The sequence below is a fragment of the Aplysia californica genome, unplaced genomic scaffold (assembly GCF_000002075.1).
Source record: "Aplysia californica isolate F4 #8 unplaced genomic scaffold, AplCal3.0 scaffold00022, whole genome shotgun sequence".
Taxonomy (NCBI): Eukaryota; Metazoa; Mollusca; class Gastropoda; order Aplysiida; family Aplysiidae; genus Aplysia; species Aplysia californica.
This window is the reverse complement of record NW_004797292.1, coordinates 467,073-474,427: the sequence shown is the minus strand read 5'-3', so window position 1 is coordinate 474,427 and position 7,355 is coordinate 467,073.

Below are 7,355 nucleotides of genomic sequence, written 5' to 3'. Positions count from 1 at the left end.
GCGATCGAGTCGGGCGATCGGCCCGATCCAGCCTTAGTGGGCACCCTGTATAAGAAATACTCTGGCCTCGATTTTGATTTTGAGGCGATCGAGTCGGGCGATCGGCCCGATCCAGCCGTAGTGGGAACCCGTATAAAAGCCCGACCCGACCCGACCCGACCCGACCCGACCAGACCCGACCAGACCAGACCCGACCAGACCCGACCAGACCCGATCGCGTATATAGTATATTATGGGCACCCCCTAGATCTATTTCTGGAGGCTTTTAACCACTGATAAAACAATCTTCATGGTGAATCTATCAAATAGATGAATATAGATCTATCTGTTTATTTCACTAAAATCCTGCATTGTTTCGTATGAAAAGTAACACTGCTGCTACATTTTCCACACACAAACACACACACGCATACACACACACACACACACACACACACACACACACACACACACACACACACACACACACACGAGCCCCTCGACTCTGACTATGTGACTGCGAGACTGCTTAGAGAGAGGCACAGAGATGATGAGAAGTAGATCTAGATTATAGATCTAGATTAGGCCTAGAATGTTGTTTTGTTTGTTTTTGTAAAGTGTTTTACGGCGCTCACAACTGCATATGGTCATATGAGCGCGCGGGTCACACCTAATGTTTTCAGTTGGTAGGAAATTTTTAATTTTGGCCGAAGCCTACTCTTATCGATTTTAGACCACCAATTAAGGGATCTTTAACATGCGCAACTTGCACACAGGTCCTCCGAAATTTTTCGCTCTTGTCGGAGAAGGTTAGGTGTAGATCTAGATTCTAGATATAGATATAGATATAGATATAGATCTATATTTTCTAGATCTATATCTAGATTTTTCCTACCAGAAGATCAGGGGTGTGGCTGAAAGACAGCAGTAAGAAGAAGCGAAGGAGTAACAGTAGAAAGACTGCAGAAAGAATCAGGAGCCCAGAGGAAGGGGCAAAGGAGGTGAGGGGGTGGGGGCAGAAAGAGGAGACGAAAGCAGACGACAGAACATCGCTAGAGAGCAGGAAATTAGGTGAAAGGAGAAGGAAATTTTTCGGTCGCTACCCGGATTCGAACCCGGGACCTTTTGAATGAGAGGCCAACACCTTAACCTCTAGGCCGCGAGAGCCCCCAGGCCTAGATTCTAGATCTAGAATGCAATAATAATGATAATAATAATAATAATAATAATAATAATAATAATAATAATAATAATAATACCACAGCTGAAGGAACCAGCTTGGAATACTTGGACGCAAATTCCTCCAACTCCTAATTCAGACAGACGACGCAAGAAACAGTTCGGGGTCTGCTACTCTTGGCCAATTTTTTTCCCCACTTTTATGTTAAATTTGAAGTTAAAAGTGCATTTTAAAAAGTTCCTTATTTTGCTTTTATCACTCAGAAAATGTAAATAGTCCCTTTCATATCAAAAAGTACGTCCTAAAAGAAGGTCTAGCCTAGATATAGATCTAGTTTTTATAAAAGTCTGCTAGATGTGAGGGAAGGAACGACTGAACAATTACGACGTGCATGTGCGAACCAAATACTAAATGCAATGCAATTTGGCATTAAACAAAACTCTTTTCTTAGCTATTTTCTTTACGGAAGAGCACAGTAACCAAGCAACAACGAGTATTGCTGCGTTCCCAACTTTTAGCTTTTATCAGTACTGGCAGTTCTGACATTTTGACACAACTTATTTAAAAAAGACAAACAAAACCACCAGCCCACATCCTAGCGTACATGTTTGAAGCCAAACAAACTTGGTAGAATTTATAAAAAGTTGAATATTAATTAGGAAGTGCCTTAGCAACGCCGCGTTGCGATTAGCGCCAGTGCTAAATAACACGCCGTGTGTTACGTTAGCTTATATGAAGCTTAATAAATATGTACCTACCGTTGTTGGAAATTCTGATGGCCGAACGGACAGCGCGTCTGCGTAGCCAAATCATTACATGTATTGATTTTTATGAGCGTGGGATGGTCCGGGAAGTTTTGTTTTGTTTGTTTTGTTTCTCTTTTTTTGTCCTCTTCTCGACTGACCAACAAATTTTGGTGCTTTTTCGGTAGTCCCCCCCCCCCCTTATTTGAACCTGACCTACATCTAGATCTAGATCTATACGTTTGATCTGCGGCAAGCTAAGATATCAAACCTAACAACTGCAAAACATTAAATTGTGGTAAAATTCAGGGGGGCATGTCCCCCTGAAACCCCCCAGCATATTTTTATTAGGTCAGGGGGGCAAGAAACCCCCCTACTCTTGGGGCCAAAACCGGCGAATAACAATTACGGGGTGGGAACTACCGAAAAAGCGCCCAAATGTTTCCCATAATTAGATTATAATTTATAACTTGTTGCTCTGTAGTTTTTTTTTTTTATGTAGTGATGAAGCATGCACATTCTGGTTTTGTCCCCAAGAGGAGCTCTGTGCAAAGTAGGCCTTATAGTATAGCCTATACTTTTCCTTTTACTAATTTAGTTAGGCCTGGTTAAAGTTCAATACATGTAATGGCTTTCCTTGGTCTACGTGAGTCTAATTTTTTTTAAAATTATTATTATTTTAGGCTCAGGAGAAGAAGAAAAAAAAAACTTCCGGGACCGAGATTCGATGCCACGCTTGGAAGCACTGAACATTAGACTCAGAGAACGTAGACAGCTTGTATACGTTCTCTGGGCCTAACTGAAATAAAGATAATATTTTTAGGTAGATCTATTGTATGATGACACTGCGGACAGGAAATACTGCTTCTATCGAGTTGCACCGTCTTGTTATTGCTTTCGACTTACTTGCTCAAACTCAAACTCAAATGATTATGGAGAGATGAACAAGACTACATCTAGTCTACTTTTGTGCAAACAATGTCAGAAACGACTGTCAGATCTAATCTAGATCTAGATTCTAGATCTAGATCTAGATCTACACAATATTGATCGGAATAATAAAACGTCATAAAAAAAGGAGTCAAGTCAGATCAGGAGGTTTATTTTAAAAAACTGAGTAAGATTCCACAATTCAGGCAGAACTACAATAGTATTATGTAGAAATGATGGCTACTAGATAAATAGATTGGTGACTGGAGGCATTCGCTTTGCAGAGATATGCTTGAAAAGATTATGCTTATTTGTCCCAATGGTCCTGAGATCAAAGAATTCAATCCCGAACCCTGCATTGCCAAGTGGCGAGAGATGTGTCTCACAAACAGACACTATTCTCTGAAATCATCTTCTCTGGTGATTTTTTTTAAAAATCACTTGTTTTTCCCATAATGGACAAACAGTAAGCCAGTCTTTTTCTATATTTGTCTGTGCAAACATCAATATTCTGATCCAGTCATTGTCGTAATGTGACATTTTGCAAAAGTCAGAGCACTGGCAACATAAGACAACTATTTTTGGACAAACAGATGCCAATGTAAAGGAATTCACAGACATAGGAGTCAAGTTCTTGTCATTCCCTTAATCTGCGCCCTGTCTGAGTCCAGTGATAACTGACAATGCTCAGGCCCCAGATTAACTGCTACGTGAAATCCGCTGTTCGTGTAAGAGCAGTACTCCAGCATGCAAATCATGTACTTGCTGCAAATACAACATTCCTTGCAGTATACATTGTCATTGCAGAGGGCAGTATGAAAATACTTCAGAAACGACACAATTTAAATTGGGCCCAGGGAAGGAACCGCCAAGCTCAATATTTTCTATCTAGTTTACACATTAAGTGCCTGGCCTACGACGCGGGTGGGGTGGAAGGGGACCAGCTCTCTACAAATCAACGCAAACAGACTTCTTCTTAAGTTCCCTAACTAGGCCGTAACAAGGGTAGGAAGGACTCTATAGCTCTTCAGAGCAACCAATCTAGAAGAAGGAAACTCATACACAGCGGAAGTCATACACTTATGACCATAACTCGAATAATTGGTTAGAAATGGAAGGGGGGAGTTCCAAATGTGAAATCACGGAAAGGTCTTATTTTGCTCTAACTTTACTATTTTTACTTATCTTCCCATGTTTACCAACGAATTTTCATGAAGCTTGGCATACAAAAGCCGAGCTGCATGCTATGCCGGAACATGGATTTATTTTTGAGGTTTGTATGACCACATCATATCTTTTTGTTTTTAAACGTTAAACATCATTATCTCAACCATGTGTTTACCGCCAATAGATAATTTAAATGTACGTTAATTGCATAAACAACATAAATTCTGAGCTTTTCTTGTTGAGACGTTGAATTTGATACCAAACACGACCATATTTGAGCTATTTTTAAAGATGACCTTGACACTGACCTTGACCTATAATAATCTTTAAATGCTAATTAAGTGATAACTATTTGGTCAATTTAAAAAATAAAAGTATTTTTGTGTTTCATTTGACCATTTCTTTCATTCTGAATGAATAAAGATATCTTCAAAGTAATTCAAAAATTGACCTTTTTGACCTTTATTAGGTTAAAATTAAGCATGTTCCCCAAGGGCGATTTTGGTTGAATTTTTTTTTGGTAGTATTTAATGGCTCAAAGTTTAAGTTGGCGTAAAAATTTGGTTGTTATGTTTCTTGTCCGGGTTCGATGTCAATATTTACTGGCCTAGTGTGAAACACGAGACGCAGTCTGTGACGTCACCCCCTGATGTCACTCCCGGTACCGGTACTGGCGGTTCTCGGCACCCAGTACCGAGAAAATGTTGACACTGAGTTTCACCGGTACCGCCCAACACTACATCTACTACACTAGTAGAGTCTACGATAACTCAATGAAGAATGGGTATCTAAACCGTTGTCACCCTCTATTGTGTAGCAAGTCCTGGTGCTGCACGAAGTAATTAGAAATCTTTAAATCTTCTCAGATTGTGAGCATAGTGACTTGTTAGTATTGTTTCAATTTATTGCAGCTTTTATTTATGCGGTTCCATCTAGAAGCAGTTGTAAATATTGACAAATGTAGATAACGGGATATCCTGCAGATTCTAACTGACTTTCTCTAGAAATCTTAATAGAAGCTACTAAGCCTATTGCTCATTTGCTCACTTTCCAATTATTATACACCACATTGTCTGCAGCAACCTACGCGACGCCACTGTGGAGGGGGTGGGGGGGAGGGGTCATAAGGCCCAGTCGGTGGGATCATGGGTCGCTGGTCCGGTCGGCAAGCAGTGGTCAAAACTTCACACCTCTCAACTGCTGTCTTCTCTGTTATGATGCCATGTATTCTTGATATTTGATCTAAGCAAAGAGTCTACATAACAAGAGGGGGCACTTCTCTCTTTGAGCCAATTAAAAAAGTGTCCTCAAAATTCGGTGGCGCCCTCTTCGCAAAAGCGCACCTTTAGCGAACAGAGTTATCCTACTTGAGTTTAAAAAATCAAAGTGAAACTAGCAATTTTTTGAATGAATTTCGGAAGAACGCTTTTTAAAAAATGGTTAAGCTGACAAAAAACCTCTTCCGGAGGAATGGGTGATTGTTTTCTTCGTTTAATTTGACTTTAGAATGAAAGGCGAGAGGTCATTACAATTTTTAAAAACCTAAAACTCCGCACTGAACGAACCCGAACTGCTGATGAACAGCAGTCGATCTGCGCACGCAAAGAGGTGCTATCCCTATTCTTCTTCTAGAAAAACGAAAGAGAGCTTCAAAACAGACTGCAGCGCCATCTGAAGCAAAGAGCAAACTTCCTTCGGACACTTTTTTGGCTGAGTGGCCCATCTTGTTATTTACTATCTTTGACAATAATGACATACGTCAGTCTTATTTACAGTGGGTGTCGCATTCAACGAGGTTGCCGGGACCGGCTTGTTGTCCTCGTTGAATCCGACCTCTCGTTGAACGTGACTAAGGCTAAAGTAAAGAAAGGAGACAATTTATTATATTATTACACGATGTACCAATACCAGTAATTAAAACAGTTGTTCCCCCTGATGGCGAAAATCTGAAACAGCATCAGTGTGCGCGAGTTTGAGCTGTGTTCTGACCGTCATTTCTGCCAATTTCTGCATTTAATTTCTTTTTCCGGAACACTTCTCGTGTGGAAACATACCCTCTCACATCTAGGCCTAGATCTAGATCTACCTAAAGTAAAGGCGGGAGCTTGCATTTTCTGATTAGGGGAAGAAGAGAAAATTTTAAAAAAAGAAGGTCTCGATCTAGATCTAGACCTACCCATCCAGAGTTCATCCAGTTTCACTCAGCCTGTATCACGTTCCCACCCACCCCCTCCCACCCTCGCCCATCCTCTTGGCTTTGAGGCCCAACTATTAGGAGGCACACTAGATCTAGCAATACAATGTGTTAGGAATCGAGGATGGGCCTTGTGCTTCGTTTGAGATGGAGAGAAAGGAGAAAATGTTTTCGCTTTTTATTTGATTATCGCGACCTCGTTGAAAGCGACTTCGGTTTGTTTGGAACGTCGTTGGAGCCGACGTACATTTACAAAGAGATACCGGTATAGAGGAAACAATCGGGGATTAAGGATTGCGTCGTTGGAGCCGACTTCTCGTTGAATGTGACCTCGTTGAATGCGGCACCCACTGTATCCACTTACCTTCAGTGTTTGCATTTCATAGGACAACTGTTTGACCTCTATTAAAAACAGAAAAGTTTGAACATCTCCTTTGCTTCCACCCTTAGCCCCACCCATCCGTGTAACAAGCACAGTCACAATGCCATCCCTTACTGTCATATGTAACAAAGTTCGAGGAACTATTTTCTGGGCCGGCTGTACGATCAGGGTGGCAGGCATTGGTCAAACTAATTTCATTATTTCACACCTCTGGCCTCTGGCTACCAGTGAAAATTTCCGTGTTGGAGCACCACTCGGGCACTTTTACTGGCACTCGTGAAATTTCACACCCACACCACACTGACCATCTTCGTGGCTCAGGGCTGCCTCCTCATCCAACTGAGAAGGCCTAGCTCAGTGCTCACATAGATGTGGTAACCCCTCAAATTGCACTCCTACTCCCGTTCCTTGCCCGGCAGCATTATGGCGTTAAGTTTAGAGCACGACAGAATCAAAACTGCAAGTTTTGTTTCAAATCACTACTGAATGGCAAAGCATTTTCCGTCTTCGACAGGTAAAACCCTCGGAAGGGAACAGATTTTACTTTCCATTTCCGCGTTAGACAGGTTTCCGCTTTACACAGGTTTATAGAGGAATACACATAAGGGGGGGGGGGGGGGGATTCCATTATTCCATTAATCAGGATTCCGTTTTACACAGAATACCGTTCCCGTTAGGGCAGATATATAATACATGTGTATGTACGTGTTTATATACAGTGAGTGTGTGTGTGTGTGTGTGTGTGTGTGTGTGTGTGTGTGTGTGTGTGTATGTGTGTGT